Source organism: Halichoerus grypus, chromosome 12, assembly GCF_964656455.1.
Source record: "Halichoerus grypus chromosome 12, mHalGry1.hap1.1, whole genome shotgun sequence".
NCBI lineage: Eukaryota > Metazoa > Chordata > Mammalia > Carnivora > Phocidae > Halichoerus > Halichoerus grypus.
This window is the reverse complement of record NC_135723.1, coordinates 50,430,485-50,456,348: the sequence shown is the minus strand read 5'-3', so window position 1 is coordinate 50,456,348 and position 25,864 is coordinate 50,430,485. Positions and strand designations below refer to the sequence as shown.

Genomic DNA, 25,864 nt, shown 5'->3' with positions numbered 1-25,864 from the left:
ATTAGTAGTTGCCAGGGTGGGGGTAGGGAGGAGTATGTGGGTATCTAGGAAGTCACTGCTTGTAGGAATAGGGGCTACTTTTGGGAGTAATGAAAATGTTTTGGAGTTAGCAATGACTGCACAACTATGCGAATATACTAAAAAAAAAATATCCCTGAATTGTACACTTCAGCAGGGTAAATTTTATGATATGTGAATTATATCTTCATTTGAGACAGAGAAAGAGAGATGGATTGTTTGCTGGGCATCATGAAATCAGTTTGAGTTTCCTTAATGCTCCCAGGAAGGGAAAGTTTCTCATTTGCTCAACTCACGAGTAAAATGATAATTGATAAGATTCTACCTCTCCTTTTTTCTTGCAGGGGTAGAAAAAATGTCTGGGAGACATACAGTATATTTGGGTAGAAAGAGGGATGTAGTCTTTAGTCACTCTGAAGAGGACCATTTTTCCCAGTACAGGCTAATCCATAAATACAAATGAGTCACTGCCCAAAGTAGAGAAGAGTCTCATTAAATTTGGGGGATGGAGGGAATCCCAAAATAGACAGTGGACTCATACTAAACAATAACACAACTCCAAGGTTGTATATGTAAATGCATAGAAATTATATGGGAAACCAATGAAATAATTGTTTCTGTTTTTGTTCCTTCTGGGCAGAATACAAAATACCCCAAAATGTCTGGATAAATCACTCTTAAAAACCACAAGTATTTTAAGGACAATAACATTTTAGTAAAAATCAAGTTTAAATGGTCTGTGCAGTAAACTCTTCCAAACAATATGAAGAAATTACATTCAGGTCAAGACAATCCTCTTCATTACATATTATACTCCAGTGGCTTTGGATAAAAATGTGCTTCTGAAAATCCAGTGGATTTTTATAAGTAGCAAAGCCCAAAATATGTTCCTAACTATACCATGTGAGGTTTAATCTAGACTGATATTCTGAAGTATTTTCATATAGACCTGGAACTTCCTTTGCTATTGCTCCTCAGGCTCTGGATGGAGTCACATGATTTGGCTTTTAGGCATCAGGAGCCACTGAATTAGTAACTATACATGTGATGATACTTATTTTCATGTTTCTTTCACTTAGTATTTTTTAAAAGTACACTTAAAGGGTGCTTAAGCATTTTTTTTCCCTTCAGGAACAAAATGATAAATTCAATAACAAAATTTTTACATAATTAGTTGTACCAAAATTCATTTAAAAATATTAACTGAGTTATCATCCCTCCTGTTTCCCAAGGACTTAAAGTAGCTGCAAGTTATTTCACTGTGCTAATATCAAAAGATAAAACAGACATCATACAACAAATAAAGGCATAAAAAATAAATACATAAATGCATATATATGCAAAGAAATGAAATAGAAAAGAAATATTAAAATTTTAATCCAGTAATGAATGATTTTGATAGATGTTTATCAGACATGTAAGATTTTTTTTTCCATTTTTATTTAACACTGAACAATATTTCTGGTTTAAGGTGGTAGATTTAGCACAAGCATGTCTATTCCCTTACCTCCTGAAATCCCAATATATGATAGCATAGAAATCAACTCATAAACTGGAAAGAGTGGGAGGAGAAAAATTATTGAAAAAGATTCCAGTAAATTTCTTTTTTTTTTAAAGATTTTATTTATTTATTTGACAGAGAGAGAGCACAAGCAGGGGGAGTGGGAGGGAGAGGCAGAAGCAGGCTCCTGCTGAGTGGGAAGCCTGACGTGGGGCCCATCCCAGGACCCTGGGATCATGACCTGAGCTGAAGGCAGACGCTTAACTAAGCCACCCAGGTGCCAGTAAATTTCTAGAAGACTCAAGGAAGATAAAACCCTGTCGACAGATTTTTTAAAAGTAAATCATTGCAGCCCAGAATACACAAGAGGGAATGCCATACTAAAGGGAAGGCTGAACTATATAGCAGAGCTAACAGAGATGATCCTGGCCCAGGAGTGATAAAAACACAAATGAGAAGGAAAGCCAAATTGGGAGATTAACTGAAAGGCTGACCATTGAATGAAGAGTAGGATTGCAACACTCCTTCTTCTCTGCCCTTTCTCATCCCAAGATGGGTTGAGCTCAGGCATTTCTAAGCAGCCTAATATATAACTTGAAGGCAAAAACAAAGACAAAACAGTAACAACAAAGCAACCCTAAAGCCATTTCTCTAAAGAAATCAAATGAACTACAAGTATAAAATTAAATCTTCCAGTATAAAACCCTCCTCATTGCATTTGGAGGCTCTATCCTCGCCCCAGCCTAAATGCCTTCTCCATTACTGCCCATCCTAATGTGAAGCCTGCCAGTAGACTAGTTCTGCCTATATGCACTGAGCTTTGAGCCAGGCATCATCATTGTGTGAGAGACCTAGCCATAAAATTAAATATACAAACAACAACCTAGGAGACTCATAGTTTTTATCTTAGAAATTCAACCTTCCAATGTTTTTCTTTATAAAACATCAGCCAGAGATCATAAAAAATTATGAATAAAACCAGCAGCATGAAAGAACAACTCAAACAAAAACATTTGCTTTAGAAGAAACACAGATTATTAGGGAAAAAGAACTTTAAAAGAAGCTAATTGTCGTCCTGAAAATTTCAGAGGATGTTGCATCTAGAAGTAAGGAAACTATAAAACAAGGAACAATGGAAAACAAAAATGAATTATTTTTTTGAATATATGCCTGCAAAAATTCAATAGTTATGAAGATGAAATTAAGAAAATCAGAAAAAGAGAAGAAAGATCTTAAAAATGGTAAGAATGAGAAAAAAGAACATGGATGATCAATGCAGGAAGCCTGACATCGACCCAGTAGGATTTCTGAGGGGAGAGGAGGGGATGGAGAAAAATGGAGGGGAGGGTTAGCAATGAAAAAAAATCAAAGAGAACTTTTCAGTACTTAAACACAAGAATACTTTAGATTATAAATACCCAATGAATTTCCAGGATGATATAAAAAAAAAAAAAATCCATACCTGAATTTTCAGAACACAAGGAATTAAAAAAAAAACTTAAAAGTTGGGATGCAGAGGACATGTCATATTTATGATTCATGAAAATGAATCACATTGACGCCAGACATCTCACCAACACTTGGTCCTAGATGCCGTGAAACAATGCCTCTGGAGTTCTGAGGAAAAATTCTAGGCTTAGTCACAGTGGCAATTGAGTGTGATGGTAAAATAGAGCTATTTTCAGACTTTCAGAAACTTCTAAGGAGGTTACTTTTGAACTTTGCCAAATTTATAAACTTTTATGAACTTTTCTATGGAGGTTACTTGAAGATTTGCTCCAGAAAAACAAGGATGGAAACTAAGCCAAGGAAAGACACCAGGTGGGGGTGGGGGGTGAGGAAGGACTGAAGAATTAACCAGGAATAATTTGAAAACAAATCCTAGTACATCAGTTATATGGAAAATCTAAAAAGCTATTGGTCCCAGTTGCAGTCAGGCAGAGTCATGACAGACTGGCAAGCCTATTACCAGAGTAAATGCCTAGGGTGAGAGGAAAGATACAGAAAGAACTAAGGACAATAGCAAGAAACAAGGCTGCAGAGTTGTAGGACATAAGTTAAATTCATTCAGATTGTGTAAATCTAAGAGTGAATGCAGGCTAAATATAAGAAATGAAAATTATTGACAGGTAAAGACAATGTGTTAACACGAATTCGACTTGAAAGCATATGACAGCAAAAATCCAAAATTAACTGTGGCTTAAAAAGACGTTTTTGTTTTGTTCTACAAACCAAGTTCAGTAGTCAGAGTCCTACTAAAGAATTTCCATGAATTCATCAAAGCCCCAGATTCCATACAGCCTTTTTCTCTGCTCTATTGAGAATATGACCCTTGCCAGTACTGTGTCCATTCCACCAGGCAGGAAGGATAAAGATGGAGATGAAGTGCATAGCCCTTCCTTGGTGGAGATTGCTCATACTGTTTCTGTGTATCTCATTGACTAAAACTTGGTCACATGACTATACCTAAGGGCAATTTGTGGGGGGTATACATGCTAATATTTGGGGAGGCTGGGGGAGGCTATTTTTGAAGGAAGAATGGAGAACAGATAATTGGGGACTATAGAGAGCCTCTTCCATAGACCCCAAGGAAAAATCCTTATAGGCCTTACTGGCCATAGTTTATTACCCACTACATTTCCTTCAAAACTTCTATCGTATTTGGACACAAATTCTAATTCGAAGGTATACACGCACCCCGATGTTTATAGCAGCATTATCTACAATAGCCAAATTATGGAAAGAGCCCAGATGTCCATCAACTGATGAATGGATAAAGAAGATGTGTGTGTGTGTGTGTGTGTGTGTGTGTGTGTACATATGTGGGTGTGTACATACACACGCATATGGTATATGGTGTATATGGTATATATGTACAATGGAATATTACTCAGCCATAAAAAAGAATGGAATCTTGCCATTTGCAATGACATGGATGGACTTAGAGAGTATAATGCTAAATGAAATAAGTCTGAAAAAAACAAGTACCATATGATTTCACTCATGTGGAATTTAAGAAACAAAACAAATGATCATAGGGGAAAAAAAGAAAGGGGCAGACCAAGAAACAGACTCTTAAGTATAGAGAACAAACTGATGATTAGTGGACGGGGAGGTGGGTAGAGGATGAGTTAGATGGGGATTAAGGAGGGCACTTGCTGTGATAAGTACCGAGTGTTGTATGTAAGTGTTGAATCACTAAATTCTATACCTGAAACAAATATTACACTGTAGGTGAACTGGAATTTAAATAAGAATTAAAAAGAGAATAAGAAAAAAAAATAAAAGTTCATTGTATTTGGGGAGATATGGAATGCAAAGATCTTTAGAAAATGAATAGATTTGCTAAGTCAGGGCATTAGACGTTTTATTTTTTTTTTTTATTTTTATTTTTTTTAAAGATTTTATTTATTTATTTGAGAGAGAATGAGAGACAGAGAGCATGAGAGGGAGGAGGGTCAGAGGGAGAAGCAGACTCCCTGCTGAGCAGGGAGCCCGATGCGGGACTCGATCCAGGGACTCCAGGATCATGACCTGAGCCGAAGGCAGTCGCTCAACCAACTGAGCCACCCAGGTGCCCCAGGGCATTAGACTTTTTAGAAAGGTCCATGAATTGATTTGAGTATCAAATATTTTCATTAGATTAAATGATATCTTACACATTTAGGTATTAACACTTTTCATGTGAATATATTTCTGACTTATAAAATAGAATTTCACTTAACTGAATTCATTGTAGTTTATTGTATAATTCATCAGTGGATACTTGTACAATTACTGTTATCATGGTTGTAGGGGGGTGGATTACAGTTTAAAGGTATGAAAATTTCTAATTTTAGAAAAATCAATCTCATCCTTAAAAAGCCTGGGAACCATTCATACCAGATTTTATTGTAAAAATGTATTTGTGTGTTATTCATTTTTGGTTTTATTTCATAAACTCTACCTTATTTTCTTTTTGCCAGAATTCTTTCACTTTCTTCTAATTTTTATTGTCATGTTACAATGTTTCTATTTTATATTTTTTATGATTTTTTATATTGTTTTTGGAACAAGGTGGGTATAAACACAAAATCTGATAATAGCTTCCCCTCTCTCCACAGCCAGGTTCTGGCTACTGGAGTCAAGGACTTTCCTATCTAGGAATTGCGAAAGGCTTCTCATGAAGTGTAAAATTGCAAAAGACTTCTCCAAGGGTGTAAAAGAAGTTAGTTCCAAGTTGGATTGGCAGTGGACTTTGGATATTTAATTGTAATTTGAATCCATATTCATTTTTGCTCTCTTCTTTGAAATGGCTTGAAACTTGTCATGAGTTTCCAGCTGATTTCTGGTTTTTAGTTTTCTGGAATTAAGGTTTCCTTCAGAGTCTCTCTTGGTGCTCATTGTCCCCAGAATTGTGCAGCGCCTTAGGTCCTTCACCACCTTACTGACCATCTCTTTTGAGTATTTAATTTCCCTTCCTCATTTCTTCATTTTTGTTTTCTGGATATTTAACATCACTGTCATATTTGGTCAACATTGTGTGAATCCTGCGTAGTTCTTTTTGAATGGTACTGTGTCCTGTTGTCTCCCTTTTCTTCTGCTATGATAGGTGTGAGATACTAAGTTGTCCCTCCCCCACCCCCCACAAGGGATTGTCAGTTCTCTGTTACATTTATTTTTAGCCTGCTCCGGGGCTATTAAATCCAGATTTCCTCTCAGTTAATCCTGTGTTTCTATGGATTATCTCATCATCATAACCAAACATAACTGCCAAATACACAGTCTTCATCCTGGCCTGGGTAAATCCTCCTGAACTTTTGTGAGCTGCACTGAGACCTTTGAAGTACTAGTCCCTCTCCCCACTGATGGCTGCTGGCAGAGATCCAGGCTTGCCGGAGAGTGATTGGGGCGGGGGGATGGGCAGGCGTCACTGCCGAAGAGCTGTGGCATCATAAACAGTGTAGATGACCTTGCCATAGACTACACATTGACCTTGTTTGGCTCCCAGAGTGATGTGGTAAGCCTAGTGAAGTAAGTTGAGATTGCGAAAGATTCGACTACCATCAAATACTTAAGATAATCTTTCTTAGCAGAGGATGGCAGGAAATTTTAAAGGGAGAAGTGGTTGTCATTCTGTACAAACTGCAGGTTTCCTTTTGGCTTGAAGAATTTGACATTGTAGCGATTTACCAGATCCGTGTTGGTGGACTCAAGCTGAATATAACCTGAACTAATTGTGTAGTAATTCCAGTCATTTCCATAGATAAGAATACAGGATATATAGAAGACACAATAATAAGAGGAGGGGTCATATGGAAAGAGACATTTAATGTGGTGTTAAATGTCTATAATTTACTTTATGTAGGGTGGGGGGAGCAGGTTTTGTTAGGTTAAGTGATAACCCAGCTGCTTATCAACAGTACAAAAGTCCAAAGAAAGCCTGCTGATCAGGAAGTCCATGCTCCATCAGTGGCTAATACAAGTGTTTCTGTTTTTTACGTCTCAGTTAATAACTAATATGGGAATTAACATAATATTTGTTAGAAATTAGCTTTTTTGGTGAAATTGGTAGCTCGTTAATTAGGATAATTAAACTGCTTAGTGAATTAAAAGTTTTCAGGGAAAATGATTTAGTTAAAACATTCTAGGGACACTCTGTATACTTATATGAATGTAGAATAAGAAATCAGCAAGGCCTCTACTCTTTACCCCTAAAATGATGCCTAATCCTTGATCCCAAAATGGTCCTGTGGCCAACCATTGGTTAAAGATTTTAAGTTGTGTGCAGTTGACTGCTAGGGTACTAGGTCCTGCTTCTGGGAGGTTGTCCGATCTGGCTTCAGTTAATTTTTCACATAGGTGGTGGTCTGACCAGTTAAAAAGTACAGAAGTGGCATTTTAGTGAAAATTTGGTACAGGTTTTTTTGTTTCTGTTTTTGTTGTTGTTGTTTTGTCTGCTTGTTAATGAATGTTTGTTTAATAATTCTAAGTGTGAAAAAATGTTATATGAAACTTGCTTTCATTCATTGTAACCTAGTAGATCACTTTGCTAAATGATTAACTTCCAAACTGACTTCAATAAATATAAGAAAGTATTCAGTATTGGCTATTCTTACCATTGAAAATATCTCCTGTTTTGAAAAATAAACGTTATTTTCTTAAATTTTTTTTTTACTTCCTTGATTTTTAGTAAGGGAGAACATTAAGTGTTAGCTATGTGTATTTCCAGTTTTGCCAATGCTAAGTTCATGTTCTTTGTTGATTTATCTTGCAAATATTTTATCTAGTTGTTTATTACTATTAAGGTTTATGGGCTTTTGTTTTTTGATTGGCAGAATTTGGAGCATTTTAGATCTTTAAATCTAGTAAATTGGTCCTTTGTTTTTAAACTTTGGGTTCTTTTCATCCCACAATTGGAGAATTTGCTTACATAACTTTTATTATTTTTTTATGATGTAATTTATTATCAGGTTTTTTCTTTTTTTTTTGCATTTGACTTTCATCGTTCTAGATGTGTTTCAGAACTATTTATCAAAAAAATCTTCCTTTTTTTTCATTTTGAATGCCTTATTTATTACACATTTAATTCTTACATATTTGACACTACCATGCTCTTCACATTATTAAAACTTTATTATATAATATTTCAATATTGGTAGAGTTAAAGTCCCTTCACTCGTTACTCTTCTTTTTTTTTAAATTTTCTTGACTCTTTCATCATTCATTCTTTTTTATATTAAATCTAAAAATATTTTTCTAGTTCCAAAAGAAGCTCCTCTTGAAATTTTGATATAATTGTTTCATATGTATAAATTCATCTTAAAAGGACTAACATTTTAATGATCTGTTTTCTCATCCATGAACATGGGATATTTCACTATATATTCAAGTTTTTGTTTATATGAATAATCCAGACAGATGTCCATGTGTTTAAAGGCTATCTGCACATGTTCTATGTTCTTTTCTGTTATTGTGGTTTTTCCATCTTATTTTCTAATGGCCTCCTGCTGATATGCCAAGGAGTCATTGCTTTTCCTATTTTATCTTGTATCTATCTGATTTACTGAACTTTCTTATGAAATCTAGTAACTTTTCAATTGATTATCTTGGATTTCCTGGGTAGAATATTATCTCTCTTTTCCATTCTGGAAACTTCAAGTTCTTCCACATATTCTATGTTATTATCTGGAATACCTAGGAAAATTCTAAATGTTATTGGAAATTGTGAGCATTCTTTGTCTGTTCTGGATTTTAATGTATGAGGACCCCAATAGAGTTTCTCTATTAAGAAAATGGCTGTTAATTTTAAGTAGGTTGATATTTTTGCACATAAACTATTTTTCATCCCAGTTTTTAAAAAAGATTGAAAAACAAGAATGGGGCTGACATCTACCAAAATGACTTTTAACAGCTGTGTTGAGATCATCAAACATTTTGTGTGTTTGTTTTGGGTCTTTTGATAGGATATGTCACATGAAACCATTCCCAGTTATCAAACTCCATTTATTCAAAGGGATGTTTGCAAAGTTAAAACTCAATGAATCCCAGAATACACAACAATTTATTAAATCTCTTGCATAGAGATCATAATATCATATATTTTAAAAGTGAATTTTACCTAATGTTTCTTTTCAGTTTTATTAAACAGCTCCTCAGTCATATTATAAATGTAGAAAACAAGCAGTTTTTATTCTTTTTAATATTAAGACTGAGCTTTCCCCTTTCATTTATTTATTTATTTCTTGCCTCAGGCTCCGAAATTGATATTTAGTTTGGAAATATTTTTCTCTTTTCAATTATATTTGGAAATTTTACTGTTTTACAAAATGACTTGCTAATGTTTTTCTTTCACATTGCTATTCCTTCTCATACTGGTTTCAGGAAATTATCTGTGGCCAGGGCTGTTTTGTTATTTTGGTTAGTATGTGACTCACGTCCTTCTATCTTCCTTCCTTCATTTAGTTTTAAACAAGCTTAAAAGGAAAGATCAAGGGATTGAGTTTATGTAGCAACGAAAACAATTAAAAAAATAAATGTATAAACTTTGATAATAAAAGAATCATTTAGCTAATAATTTTTTTTAAATGTATTACATGTAACCAAGGTATTTTGTAAGCAATCAGGGACTTAAAGATTGTAATCTTTTAAAGTTGAAATTTGTGGGTTGAGGTTGTTAATACCACCTTTCTAGGGGCAGCCCAAATTCGTCACATTTTTCTTGGGGATCAGCTTTTGTGTCCCTTGGTGGGCATTCTGTACACATTCAGTATAAGTAAATGAGAGGGAATATATGTTTTAGAAAGTCTCTTCACTAGACAGTAAACCTTTGATAACCTGAAGACTCCATATATTTCTATAGAATATAAAATACAACTCTTTAATATAGACATTTGTACCATTATACATGACCAAATTATCTAGAAGACATTCATTCCATAGGTGAACTGTATCTATTAGTAGCTGGCATTGAACATGATACTGATTAAATCTATTAGAACTCTGGGGCTATGAAGCAGTTAGGAGACTGAACAGTTACTTAAAAATGGGAAGTTAGTCGTATCATGAGGAAAAGAAATTCAACATTGTTATTTATTTATTTTTTACCAGATTAAAGTTTATACATTGAAAATAAGAATAATAACAACTTCAGAGATACTGTGTCATCCAATAGAAAGAGTAAGAGAAGAAGACAAATATCTGCCACTTATATATGTAGTTGGACAAGTTAACTTCACTCAAATTCATTTTTCTCATAGATAAAATAGAGATAAGAACCATCTCATAGAATTGTTTTAATTATTTCATGAGTATGTGTGTGTGTGTTTTCTAGTCCTTTGGTGTTCAGAGAAGTTCTAGACCAGTGGTATAGGCATTACATGGAACTGGGTTAGAAATACAAAATCTCAGTCCCACCTAGATTTACTGAATTAGACTCTGCATTTTAACAAGGCCTCCTAGAAAGTTCCTTTGTACATTAAGTATAAAAACACTGCCTAGTCTAGCATAGTCCATGCATGGGGTTGTGCTCCATTAATATAGTTTTCTTCATTTCAAATTAAATGAGTTTTACACATGAACTTGCCTCCCCTCCTACATTTAACAACAACAACAACAACTATAATCACAAAAGATGAGATTGGTATATTCTGTCATTTGATCTTATTTCTCGTCATCCTTTCATACTGAATATGTGTGATTCCCTTCTCTTTTTCATGATTTATGTTTCTTGAATCAGGATCCTCAAATTGAGTTTTGAAGAAGACACCAAGACAAAATAAATGTGAACTGTAAAAGATCATAAATGCAGAATTGACCACTTCTACAACTCTTGGGCCCACTACCAGCTGGAGGATAAAAACCTGAGTGTAGTTTAGAAGAGTGTAGATTTAGGGCAGAAGGTATCTTTGGAGAAAGCTGTGTTGTGAACCATACTCCCTTAGAGGTAGAGTGCCTGCTCCCCTTCATCAAACCTGATGGTGAGGAGACTTCCAAGGGTACCTTTGAAGCTTGGTACATGACTCGTACATTGGGGCTTTCTGTGGTCTGGCTCCAACCAGGTATATTTAGAGAGCAAAATCATGCCAGCTGCTGTGTTAGTGAGGGAGCAAATAGAAGACGCAGTGTTGGGATTTTCCCATCAATACATAAATAGTTTGCTGGGGGCAAATGATTTAAGTGTCTAAGGGTTTTAAGTGTTTCCCATGGACCCAGAATTGTGCTGCAAAAGTGATTCTCCAAAAACAAAAACAAAAATAAAAGCAATGCTCCTGTATCTCCTAATTTGTAACATTTGTCTATTTCTATGGTGTAAATATAACCATTATGACTGATTTCAAACTATCCACATGGCATCATTGAATGTGGAGCTGAAAGAATATGAGCACAGTCTGCTCTTGCAAGCTTGTAGGAGCTGGCTCTCCAACATACCCACTGAAGATAAAGTGAGAGAGGTGGTGGTGAGGCGGACCAACTGGGGATTGCAGCATCAGTAAGATGGAGAATTCACAACCATTTGGAGTAATGGTATACCTTCTCAGAGCAAAGAAACTACAGTTGAAGCAGCTAATCAGAGACTCTATAGAGACTCCATCAAAATGCATTTTAAGAGAGTCAGCTTTAAAATTTTGCCAGTCCTGATGGTGTGAAGCCTGATAACAACAAGAGGGTCCAGTATAATCTTACCTGTTCTCTTTCCTTATCACCAACCACTGGAAGAAGCAAAAACAGGCCAGTGAACTGGGGGAGACAGGCTCACGCTGGTGGAGGAAGGAAGAATTATTGTTAAATCCAGTTCAAAATTTTGATTACTATCTTGGACTAGACATTCTAATTACTAAATTGAATTTTTGTTTGTGTTAAAGTGACCATAGGACTGTTTATTATCTAAGAGTGAGCCCATGAATTCTCATCTGGTGCTAGAGGAAACCACCAGTACTGAATAAAGTTTAGAGGATAATTGTGGGAATAAAAACAAATTTCTATTTCAATTAAGTCATGAATTATGCTAGTTCAATAAACCAGCTACACATATATACCTTCAAGTTCTACCTTCTAGATCAAGACTTAACCCATAGGTCAAACTTCATGTAATACTGAATATTCCCTGACATTGCCTTAACTATCCAGCTGTGTTTTGTAGCATATTGTATAGTAAATCTTTAATATGCTCTTCTGAACTCTTGATTTTTTACAATTTCTGAATGAATGTTGTCCTCCTAAGATTAAATACTCATTTCTTCTTTGTAACTTTCCCTCCTCTAGTAAAACCTTCTAACGCTCCTTTCCTGGTAAAGGGTGTGTGGTTGGCTAACTGCTTGTTAAAAGAATGGAATTAAATTTTACTTTCCATGACTTTTTTTTTGGTTATTAAAGCAAAAATGATTAAAAATTCACATAAAAAGGAAAAATATAAATTGGGTTACATAAAAAGCAGCATTTGGCCCTTAACATGGGGCATATTATAGGGAAAAAAATAAGCCCTTTTAAAATTCTCTTTTTGTGTTCTTGTAAAATGGCATATTTGCAATGGACATGGCTACTGAAAATATAATTTAGAAATTAATACTTTTTAGGTTTATAAATTTTAACGTTTGATTTGAATGATATCTGGTTTCATCCTGTCCTCCAAGTGAACAAGGAAGTTTTAGGTCTATAATGGTGGGAAGTAAGGTGTATAGTAAAAAGACATTTTATGCTATGTCCCAAATATATTTAACAATATTTAATATTAGAGATTTAATATTCTTTTACCAAATTTGATTTATTTTATTTTTTTAAAAGAGTTTATTTATTTATTTGACAGAGAGAGAGAGAGCAAGCCGGGGGGAGTGGCAGGCAGAGGGAGAGGGAGAAGCAGACTTCCCACTGAGCCAAGGAGCCTGATGTGGGGCTCAATCTCAGGGCTCTGGGATTATGACCTGAGCCGAAAGCAGCCGCCCAACTGACTGAGCCACCCAGGTGCCCCAATTTGTATTTATTTTAAATATTATGATATAAAATGTTAGAGTTTCTTAAAGGTATGACAGGTCAATTTGTGTTCACCATAGTACTAAGAGTAGTGCTCCGTGCCTAGCCTTCCATAGTAGGTGCTCTACAATGTTGAATATTCTCTTACATTTTCCATAAATTTAATAAAATGAATTTTATATATTATATATAATTTATAATAGATATAATATCTATATTTCTCTATATATCTATACCTCCCAACATCAACATAATGCCTGTCTCCAAAATTCTTACAGAACTAGAAATGTTACTTCAATGCTTTGTGAGTAGGAGGTTAGATCCCAAGAACTTTGTTCAGGGAAATTTACTTGTACCATAGTTCAGGGAAAAAGGCAGACAATGACTGTACTGAAGGGAGAGCAGGAAAGAATTTGTTACTCCTTCAGAGAAGGAAAGAGGAGACAAGAGCCCATATACAATGAAGGATAGAGGGAACCAACAAGTTGAAGAGAATCGAGATTACATAAAGTGCAAAGTCATTGCAATCCCTGGTGGAGATAAAATCAAAGAGAATTTTAATGCAGGTGACACTTACTTAATTTCAAGTTGATTTTGTGGCTGGAACATAAATCCTTGTCTGCTCTCTATTTCAGAAATCATTTAGCAGGCTATTATGCCTTCGAATTCTTATTGTGTTGGATTATTTACTTTTGTAGAAATTAAAGATGTACTTCAAGTTTGGGTTGGGACTAAAGAGAAATAGGAAGTGTAAAAGCAGAATTCTAGATCTACAAAATGAAGATCTTCATCCTCTCTCCCCATGGCTTATTTATTTTGAGAATATGGGGAAGATTTTTTATTGCCAAAATACATGGACTTGTTTGGACTGAAGTGGTAAATCAAATTGATGGGGCGTTGTGCAGCAGACAATCTCCTATTATTTCTTATGTTTATATTTTGGTTTGTGTTTTCACAGTTCTTCCCTTTGAGGGAGAATCTAACAGACTTGTAAATCCCATGCATACATCACAGCAACCTTTTTCTTAACCATTTTTGAGGTCAAAGCATTAGGAATTAGGAAACAGTTTTCTTGGGAAAAGCTTAGGCCAGATATCTTGAGTCTTCAATTAGAATGAGAAAATCTGTGAGTAGCAAATTAATGGCAATAAATAACTATAAATCAGAGGCCATGTTAGCAGTGTGACACAGTACCTACATCTGGATCTGTACTGTGCAGCATCAGTATCTTCACACATACAAAAATTAGGAATCAATGAGCTGGAAAACTCTAGTGCTATTATGCAAGTCCAACAAAGTTAAGTTGCTCTGAAATATTAAAATTATGTACTATGAGGGGCGCCTGGGTGGCTCAGTCGTTAAGCATCTGCCTTCAGCTCAGGTCATGATCCCAGGGTCCTGGGATCGAGCCCCGCATCGGGCTCCCTGCTCCGCGGGAAGCCTGCTTCTCCCTCTCCCACTCCCCCTGCTTGTGTTCCCTCTCTCACTGTGTCTCTCTCTGTCAAATAAATAAATAAAATCTTTAAGGAAAAAAAAAATTACGTACTATGAAGGAGAAAAGACAGTATTTTTTTTCTTGTAGTATTTTATTTTAAGTACTTTATTTTAAACCTCAGTATTTTAAGGCTAAAAAATGAAGTTCCTAGATTAAGTTTGCTTCTTTTCTACCATCCTCAAAACTTCTTTTTTTTCTTTTACATATATCTGTATTTTCACTTTGACATAGTCAATGCCATCCAGTAGAGGTCAGAAGAAATAAGTTAACTGGAAATAAGGTATGGATAATTGCATCTCTCAGGTGTTTAGTGACTATACTTATGAAAGAATAATAATTTGAGTACTTATATAGTAAAGAAATCTCAACTCACAAAATTATAAAAAAATGTTAAAATCCCTCTACATGGAAAAAGATAAAAAGAGTCCACAAAAGAGAAGCAGAGCAGTAAATTAGTTACCTTAAATTTGGGGTGGAATTACCCTCGAACTCTCTTAATTTGGTTTTCAGGAAGTCAAACTTAAATCAAGGAAACCACATGTGTTATATAAGGAAGTTTTAAGTAGGTCAAAAATTAACTAGTACTGTACAATTCATTTATTCCTTATTCTGTTTTGCTGCATTTTTACAGTATTAAAATTGGAATCAACATTTTTCTTTTGAACAAGAGTTAAATTTTAATCTTTTATATTTGACTTTGGAATTTTTAAATAAAAAGATCAGGTAAATTTCCTATATTACTTTTAGAGTCTATTACTTTTTAAAAATATTTTAATACTCCTTTTCTGGTAATTGATATCAGTAAGGATGTAGAAAAATTGATTGGCATTAACAGCCAGCTAGACTTAATTAACATTTATAGAGCATTCCATCAGACAGCAGCAGAGTATATATACTTTTCATGTGCCCATGCATCATTTACCAAGATGTACTGTATGTTGGATTATAAAATATGTCCTGACATATATATAAAATAATTGGAAAAAATATGCAAGGGTTGAAATCATGCAGTTTGTTCTCTGATTACAGCAATTCAATTGAAACAAAAAGCCAAAAGATAAACTGAAATATCTTCAAATATTTGGAAATTAAACAATATTTTTCATAAAAAACACAAGACCAATGGAAAAAAATCACTAGTAGCTTTAGAAAGTTCTTGAAATGAGATGAAACAAAAACCAACATATTGAAGTGTGGAATATAGCTAAAGCAGTGATTAGAAGAAAATTTATAGTTTTAAATGCTTATTAGAATTAGAAGGAATTATAAATTAAATTCTCTGCCCCCCCTGTAATAGTCTATAAAGGGAAGAGCTACTTAAACTCAAAGTAAGTAAAAGAAGGAAATAATAAAGAGCAAAATCAGTTCATTTGAAATCAGGAAAACAAGAGAGAAAATGAAACAAAGCATATTCTTTTTAGAGATCAATAAATTAAAAATTTCTGGGAAGTTGGATAAACAAAACAATAAAAGTACATAAACTACTAATATCAGACATTTTAAAAAAGAGAATCACTACAGAGCCTACAGATATATGAAAGAAAAATGAGAGAAAGCATTATCTTTATACCATAACCAAAGAGATAGAAGAAAAAAAAAACCCATAAAACAATAAGCCAATAGTCCTTATGAATATAAATGCAAAAACTCTTAGAGAATCCAGCAATATATAGATGGTATAATACTTTTTGACCACATAGGCTTTATCTCAGAACCAATATTGGTTTCACATTTGAAAATCAATCAAAGCAGTTCACATAATTAACAGAATAATGATGAAAAAACCCCTAAGACCATCTCAATAGATGCAGAGAAGGCACTTGATAAAATTTAACACTTATTTGTTATAAAAACATACAGCAAATTAGCAATTAAAGGAAACTTCATCACCTGATAAAAGCGGAAAACCTATAGTTAACATAACTTTTAAAGGTGAAAGGCCAAATGCTTAACCTTCATGATCATAAAAAAGGCAAACATGCCAACCCTGAACGCTTCAAAATTTTTCTGAAGGTCTTATGCAATGTAATAAGGCAAAACTAACAAAACAAAACAAAACAAAAACAGCTTGAAAAAAAAAGTAAGACTTTTCATTTGTTAATAATATCACCAACTATGTAGAAAATCCAGTGCAATGTACAAAACTGCTAATACCAGTAAACGAGTTTAGCTACCTATAAACCACAGTGGCAACTTACAGAACCGTGATTTCAAAATAGAAATACCAGAGTTGAGTTTATTTGGATGTTGGTTATCCGAATGCTACTTGTCCTTCAACTGAGTATTTATTTTTGACTATTTGGCCATATCCCATGAGCACACCACAATTAAATTAATTTTATCTCTGTATAAAAGCTAAACAGGCCGACTTACATCCATGTGTAGATTGTTATCTGACAAAAATATTTGGTAAGTGAGATGATAAATACATTTTGGATTTATGAAATTTAGTCCATGTAATACTTCTAATCCCAGACCTGGTTGTTAATTTATATTTATATTTTGAGGGAGACTGCAAAGGAGATATTATTCATTTAGGTAGAATTATTTTCTGATAGTGAAGGCTATCATTTTCTTGCTTTTTGAAATATAGTACAAGGATTATCTTATACCTAAGAATCAACATATTGGTATTATTTTTCACTAAGTGCATTGGTACTTACTATTTTGGCCAATATCCCATCTTGAAGTTAATAATACATTTCAAACATACAATTTGGGGAACATAGCATGGTATTAACATAACCAACAGAAAAATGCCTTAATTGCTTGGTTGCACTGATATTTGTTTATTTCCATCATAACTCAAATCTGACATTTTCAAAGAGACTAAACTCCAAACATCTGTGGACATTCCCTACATCTATTTCTGAAAATAATCATTGTGCATCTATAGTTTACAACTATTGGCATAGAATCTGATTCTTCCAGTATTTATATATTGTAGTTCTGCCAAGCTGCCTCAGAGTACATGAATCGTCAGTATTTGAAGGGATAAAGAACTAAAGGAGAGAGTTAATGGTTAGAAATTGGTAGAAAGTTAAAAGCTTTCTTGTTGGAATGAGATGAAGGATTTTAGAACCTAGCAACAAAAAATGAGTCAGGTTGGTGCTATGTCATTTAATTGTTACTATCCTGTTGTAGAATGTGTACCCATAAAAATATGAATCCAGCTTAAAGGTGAAGAATGGAGAGTATGGTGGCAGTTTATAAATATTCAAAGAGTATACATGTCATGAAAAGGTGGTCTTTAACAGAAAACATGAAAAAAATGCGGAACTTGAAGCAGAGCCATACATTTAAGGTAAATGAAAGTGTAGTTCAAGTATTTAGAAGAAAAGTTGTTTCATGAATAATCATGTCTTAATCATTTTGATTTGAAATGCAACAACAATATATGAAAGAATATGGTGTTTTCCCTTGTGTACACTCCACATCTCTTCTTACTCTTTAAATTTTAAAAAGCTCTGGCCCATTTAGAGGTGTAACAGCAAAGTGAAAGACATTTGAGTCGCACAAAGCTACACGGTAACAATCACAAAATATTCCCTATGAATAGAAAAAGTTGGAAACAATTCTAGCACTGTTGTCGATAAAACACTGGGATATTTATGGAAGGGGAGAGTGGCATTTTAAAAAGCTTCATAAGTAGATAAAGCTGCCTGTCATTTCTCCTCTGACATGGCTTATCTCAAAAAACCATGGAGCAAGCAAATGAGCTGCCAAAGTAAAAATACTGCAAGATCTTACATGTGTCTCCCTAGAAGCTGTTTTGTCCTTCCCACAGTTATGTCACATTGGAAATCATCATAACAGCCAATGGTGGTTCCAAGCTCCATTAGCTGTTCTAACCTGAGCAGTCAGATAAAAGAGGAAGCCCCCATCATTCATTGTCAATTCAGCCATATCTGGATTTTGTAGCTGTATTCAAACTACTTTCTTGAACAACTGCTCTTTAACTACTTTCCTGAACTTGAAGTTAAAATGCACCTGATATGCAAAAAACATTTTGTACATTACTTTAGAAGAATGTCTATGCCCTGAATTTATTAACTATGAAGGGGTAGGCCTCTTTTTTCAACATCATCTTCTATAATTTCTTTCTTATGAAATCATCTGGTTTGCAGTGTGTTTCAGATACCATGAAATGATAATCGTGCCAGTACATGGAGTCTAGAGAGTTTAGAGTTAATATTTTAAACTCTTTAATATTTTGGTGACAAATAATTACAAGTCACCCAATATTTCTGAATCACAAATCTATCTGATCATAAAATCATACAAAGCAATTTTGTAACTGGAGGGTAAAGACACAGTTTTTCCAAAGTAGGGACACACAAATGACTGCTGGCAAGTCCAATCTGGTCTGCAAGGTTGGTAATAAAATTCTCCTGGCACACAGCCATGCCCATTCATCTAGGTATTGTCTAGGGCTGCTTTCATGCTACAATGGTGAAATTGAGTAGTTGCAACAGAGACTGTATTGTCTGCAAAGCCTAAAATATTATGTGCCCTTTTACAGAGAAAAAATTTGCCAACTTCTGCTCCAAAACAACATTAGAGTATTAGTTCTTTAAGTTATAAGCTGAAGAGGAAAGTGAATTTAAAGCGATCTTTAAAATTTGCTGTCTGGATTCCATTGTTGCCTGGGGACCCATTCTTCCGTTGGTTTTAAAATGCAAATTTTGCAGCTGTATAAAGAGTTGGATCTTACATTAAGCTCTCATAACTTATTCCATATTCAAATTCTGTTCTCGTAATCAAGGCTAAAGGTGGTTAAGTGAAAGCCGAAGGCAGTCTTATCAGAGTTCTTATGGTTAAGAGTATAGTCACAGGGGAATTGAACCTAAAATGTGCTGGATGCTAAACATTGATGAGAGGGCAGAAACCTCTCTCAACAAGTCTCAAGGGAATCCACCAAACATCCAAAGGTAGTTTGTTGAGAGTGTTTTGATCTATCACAGCCATCCCAACCCTTAAAACCTAGGCATTCTAGTTATGTTCATAAACTTGGAGGTGGCTTTAGGGCTGTTCAGACTGAGTGAGAAATAGTCACTTTAACTGTGGCCTGAGAAACCTATCAATGGTGACAGTAAGCAAAGACAAGTTCACTATAAAGCCATCTGTGACCCATTTTTCTTGATTGAAAATATAAATGAGGTTTCTATTAGTTATCATTCAAATTGTTATAGTTCTAAGTCTCACTGGTTAAATGTTTTTCTAGTTAATTCACAGTAACCCCTAGGAAAATGGCCCATAATAGAACAACCCTCTAAAACCCCAATCATTTGTGTAGTTTTGGGAAATAGCGTTAAAAATTCTATTCTGATTTTTTAAAGAAGTCGTGTTTAGGTTGGTGCCTAATATACACAGAATTTATAAGATTTTTGAATTGATATCAGACATCAAAATAATCTTCATACACTTTTTAAGAGGACTATGACTGTGAGGACCCACAGAGACCAAAAAATAGGAACCAAAGTAGAAAATTCGGTTTCAAAATGAATGGGAGCTTAGTAACTTGCAGCACTTTCTGCAAGACATTTTGTAGTGAAGTACATGACCCAACTACAGCAAGCTCATAGAACCCTCTGATATACAGGTTTTTTATTTGTATGATTCATGATTTTATTTTATCCTTTCAATTGTTGCTTTTTTATTAAAAAAAACTTCTATATATACTTTTTGCTATTGTATTTCATACACTTTCTTAAGCTGCCTATAATTTTGGAGAAAGGGTGAGAAATAAATTCTTAAATGAAGTAAAAATCATTTTAAAAATAGCTATCCCAATTGGCCAGGTTTTTCACTCATAAAGCCAGGAAAGTAAAGAAACTCAAAACTAAGATATAAAAGAATTAATTTTCTACTGGCAAATGGTTTTAGGTAGGTTAATATGATAGGCCTTTGCATCACAAATTTCTCTATGGTATAGACAATGGAAGATGCCATGTAAGAATACTGAGCACTCATCATACACCAAACATGTAATAGATGCCTCACATATATGATCTTAGTGAATTGTTCCAAGAACACGATTATTATTCCAATATTACAGTGGAGAAATTGAGGCTTGCCGCAGTTAAGTAATACCATAAAAAGCTGAGGAGTAGGGTCCACTTTCCAAAGTTTTTAGAGAGGTTGTAGCTCTATATTGGTAGCTATGGCTTAAATTCCTCCACATTCACTCCAGCATTCAGGAGATCTGGGTTTCTTAAAATCATGGTAAGATATCCTGACAAATTCCTAGTGGGAGCATCCCTTGCTTCCTAAACCAACAGGTTTATTATGGACATTATAATTATTTTACTTAAAAGTTTTGCATATAAATTTATAAGTGAGATAGAGCTACAGTTTTTATTAATTTCTAACAGGTTTAGTATTAAAATAATGTCTTTATCAAATGACTAGGGAATATTTCATTTTTTATGGTCTGTAGTGATATAAACATAGATATTGAATTCTGTTTTTATTTTTTTTACTTTTTAAAAATTTTTTAAAAATTTTATTTATTTGAGAGAGAATGAGAGAGTGATTTGAGAGAGTGAGAGCGAGCGCCTGTGGAGGAGAGCAGGGGAAGGGGCAAAGAGGGAGGGAGAGGGAGAAGGAGAGAATCCTAAGACTCTGCCCTGGGCCTGACTCAGGGCTCAATCTCATGACCCTGAGATCATTACCTGAGCTGAATCCAAGAGCTGGATGCTCAACGGACTGAGCCGCCCCATGTTTGGAACTAAATCGTAAAACCAAGTATTCCTGATATATTTTTAGTAAAGGAACTTTAACAAGTATTGCAACATCTTCTTTGGTAATGGTATATTTGTATGTTCTACTCTTGGGTTCAAATTTGTAATTTATATTTTTTGGGAGATATATTGAAAATAATACAATATGACTAAATAACTTTCATTCCAATAATTTTCATATCAGGAAGCCTCTCAATATAGTTCTTGCATTAAGCAATTTAAAGAATAAAAATCCAGATGTCATGGAGTAAATAATTGTGAAAGTAGCTGTCAGTTGTACTTTAATACCTGTTCTCCACATGTTTAATGGTAATAAAAATCCCAATTTTAGCTGAATATGTGGCCCAGAATAAAGAATATATTTCTGACTTCCGATTTCTGGTTTCACATGTGAGGAACTTGGCAGTTGCTACTCCATCCTGACAAATAACAGGCTGAAAAATTAATAACTGTACTTGAATCCATAAGAGACAGGAGGCCACAGGGTACACCGGGGCCCCTGAGATTGGAGAGACAGGTGAGTAAGGGTGCTGCCACTTGCCTGAGCAGACTCACAAGCAGAACGGCTGTAGGAACCAGTGCTGAGCTGTAGTAGAAGAATTGCTAGAGGTTCAGTGAGGACAAATGTGAGAGTTAAAAACCTCTGGTGAACTGAGTTACAGCTGCCCGGCGCCCCCCACTCCCACCAATATTGTGAGATCTACTTCCAGGAGCTACACCAGGTACCCAGAGTAAATATCAGAGAAAAATTCCCTTGTGCTTTTGGCAGGGGGAAGAGAGTAGGAACCACTTTGAAATTGGCCAAAGCACTCTGTTCTTTTTATTTTTTTAAATATTTATTTATTTGAGAGTGAGAGAGTACGTGTGCATGTGCACATGTGCACAAGGCGGGGTGGGGAATGAATGGGGGGGCAGGGGAAGAACAAGAGAATCCTTAAAGCAGACTCCCCACTGAGCATGGAGCCTGAGATGGGGCTCCATCCCATGAGATCATGACCTGAAACCAAGGGTCAGTTGCCCAACCGATGGAGCCACCCAGGTGGCCCAAGAGCACTCTGTTCTTAACAAAGACTGCACCCAAGGAAACTAGTTAGCCAGAGCCTAACTGGTCTGGTAGTGAGGGAAATATCTAACTCCAGCCCACTCTAGCCATCCTGCCCCACCTAAGCAGAAAAAAACTAAGTGAAGTTCACAGTCCAGAGGCACAAGCTCACTAGGAGAGACCTACTCACGGGACTGTAGAACACTCCCCCCCGCCCATTTCTAAAAGCCTATTTACAGTAGTTCCTTTTACTCAGTACATCATGTCTGGCTATCAGGAAAAAATTACAAGGCATTCCAAAAGGCAAACAAAAACCAAAACCACCTGCAATTAGAAAAGACAGAGCAAGCATCAAAACCAGACATGGGGGACGCTTGGGTGGCTCAGTCATTAAGCATCTGCCTTCAGCTCAGGTCATGATCCTGGGGTCCTGGGATCGAGCCCCACATCGGGCTCACTGCTCCGTGGGAAGCCTGCTTCTCCCTCTCCCACTCCCCCCCTGCGTGTGTTCCCTCTCTCGCTGTGTCTCTCCCTGTCAAATAAATGAATAAAATCTTAAAAAAAAAAACCCGACATGGCAGGTAGGTATGTTGAAATCATCAGGCTAGGAATTTAAAATAATTATGATTAATATGCTAAGCATTCTATTGGACGGGTAGACAGCATGTAAGAACAGGTGAACAATGTAAGCAGAAAGATGGAAACTGTATTCTAGAGATAAAAAAACCCTAATTGGAATGAAGAATGCCTTTAATGGGCTTATTAGTAGACTGGGCACAGCTCAAGAAAGAATCCCTGTGCTTGAGGTTATATTAATAGGAAAGCAAAGAGAAGAAAGACTGAAAAACAGAACAGAATAGGTGAGAACTGTGGCACAATTAGAAAAGGTGTAACATAATAGGAATACCAGAGGAGAAGAAAGAAAAAAAGGAATAAGAGAAACATGTTAAATAATAATGACTAAGATTTTCCCTAAATGAATGCCAGGGGCCAAACCACAGATCCAGGAAGCTCAGAGAACATCAAGCAGGATAAATGCCAAAAACTACACCTAGGCTTATCATTGCAACCTAGGCTTATCATTGCAACCTAGAGAAAATCAAAGAGAAAGAAAAATCCCAAAATAAGCTAGGGAGAGAAAAAAATACCTTATCTATGGAGGAACAAAGATAAGAATAATATCCAATTTCTTCTCAGAAACAAGGAGAGAGTGCAAACAAGAAGAGAGCTAAGTGAAATATTTAAAGTGTTGAGAGAGGAAAACAAGCAAAACAAAAAACTACCAGCCTAGAATTCTGTGAAATTATCATTTACAAGTGAAGGACAAATAGAGACTTTCTCAGACACAAAAATGAAGGGAGTTTGTTGCCCGTAGACCTATCTTGCAAGAAATGCTAAAAGTTTTTTAGAGAAAGAATAATAGAAGTCAAAACTCATATCTACATAAAGGATGAGCATTGAAGAAGAAATACATGGAGGTAAAATAAAACCTTTTATTTTTAATTGATCTAACATAAGTTTGTTCAAAATAATAATATCAGCAATGTATTTGTGCATGCTTATGTAGATATCTTTTGTGTGTATATATATGTATATACATATATTTATATGATTCTGTAGTACTATATATAAGTGAAATGAATGATAGCAATGATACAAGGAACAGACAGGAAGAATTAGGATTATTTTCTAATCATAAGGACTCACAGTACCTGCAAAGTGGCACAGTGCTATTTGAAAGTAGACTTGGCTTAGTTCACAAACTGCAGGGTCACCACCAAAACAAGTAAAAAAAGAAAAATAATTGATATACTAAGAAAGGAGAGAAAATGGAATCCTATAAAATACTCATTTAAAACCACAGAAGGCAGAAAAAATAGAGTGAAAGACTGTATTTTCCAGCCTCCTAGCATTTAGGGCATGGCCATAAGACTAAGTTCTGAACAGTGTAATGCAAGCAAAAGTAGTGTGTGCGTCTTTGAACAAGGCTTATCAAAAGAGGGGAACTTGCCCTTTTCTTTTGAATCTTCATCTTCCTGTTGACTGGAATTAAAACATGGTGGTTGAGCCCAAGGCAACCCTGCACCACAAGTCGAGGTGGCAGAATAATAGGATAGAAGGAGGGAAGTCCCAATGATTGTGGGTTTTACCAGTCCTTGACTTTCCACATTTATCCAACACAGGAAAATCAACTTTATGTTTTAAGTCACTGCTACTTTTAGTTATCTGCTCCTCAGAGCTGAACTTGACCCTATATAATACAATGCAGAAAAAAGAACTGTATTAACCAGAAAGGGACTAAGTTCAGCAACTATTAAAAAGAATACTCAAGGGTCACCTGGGTGGCTCAGTCGTTACGCGTCTGCCTTCGGCTCAGGTCATGATCCCGGAGTCCTGGGATCCAGCCCTTCATCGGGCTCCCTGCTCAGCGGGAAGCCTGCTTCTCCCTCTCCCACCCCCCCACTTGTGTTCCCTCTCTTCACTGTGTCTCTCGTTGTCAAATAAATAAAATCTTTAAAAAAAAATATTCAAAGTAGAGAAAGAATAAAAATAATTTGAGTGACATAAAGATCATTCACCAGAAACCAACAGCTAACACCTGTCTGTGTGGTGAAATTCTAAAATATATTTCAATTAAAGTCACTGACTAGTTTGACAGCTATTGCCATTGTACTGATGGCCCTAATAAATGTAATAAAACAAGAAAATGTAAAAAAATGTTTTCTTTATGGGAGCAATAAAAATGTGGAAATGAAATGGAAAATATTTCATTCACAATAGTAATGAAAACTATAAAAATACTTAGTAAATTTAACTAGAAAGATTCAGAGCCAGTTGTATAGAATTTTATTAAAGTTCAGAAAAAAATTAATCTTAGTGGAAGGCATACTTAATCTTGGATGGGCTTACTGATAACATAAAAATATCAGTGTTATGTAAGTATATAAATATAATATAATTCCTATTAGAATCTCAACAGAGTTTTCTGTAATGGATTGCATAAAGTGATTTTTAAAAATTATGTGGAAAAATTAATACCCAAGAATAGCTAATAATATTTTGGAAAAAGAAAAAAATTATTAATGAGAGGGGAGTTGCCATACTACATATTAGAATACAGAATATGAAATCATTGTGGTTTTGGCATACACACAGAAAAATAGATCAGTAGAAGAGAATAGAGAATCAAGAGGTGATCCCCGTTATATGTAAAAAAGTATATTTTAACTCAGAGAAATATACAGTTTATTAAGTTGGACTACACACTGTCCTCCTGAAACAAAATAAAGTAGGGCTCTAAATTTCCATCTGTGTCATATCATGAGGGACTTGAGCTCATTTCTGTGAATACTCCAGCCCATATTTTCAAGCTCCATCATTCCCCACAAACATCTAACTCTTGGCTACCTCTTGAGCTAAGGGGTATATGCTCCTACAATCTTGTCTGCCCTCAGAGGGATGAACTCAGGGAAGAGGCCCTCACGGAGCCCATTTGGGCAGGAATTCTTGGATCCTAGAATCTGCAGCACAGTCCAGATTGGTGTGGGGGGAGCCACAGGGACATAGAGGGGGCATGGCCCTTTGGCCCTTCAGACTGCTCCATTAGAAGGCACATG

At 35.2% G+C, this 25,864-nt stretch overlaps 1 long non-coding RNA gene across 2 annotated transcripts in view; it reads left to right on the top strand.

The window, feature by feature from the left end:
• LOC144379666 (uncharacterized) overlaps positions 1–25,864 on the top strand; it is a 109,581-nt gene that overhangs the window by 38,732 nt on the left and 44,985 nt on the right. The gene's annotated exons all lie outside the window — the stretch shown is intronic.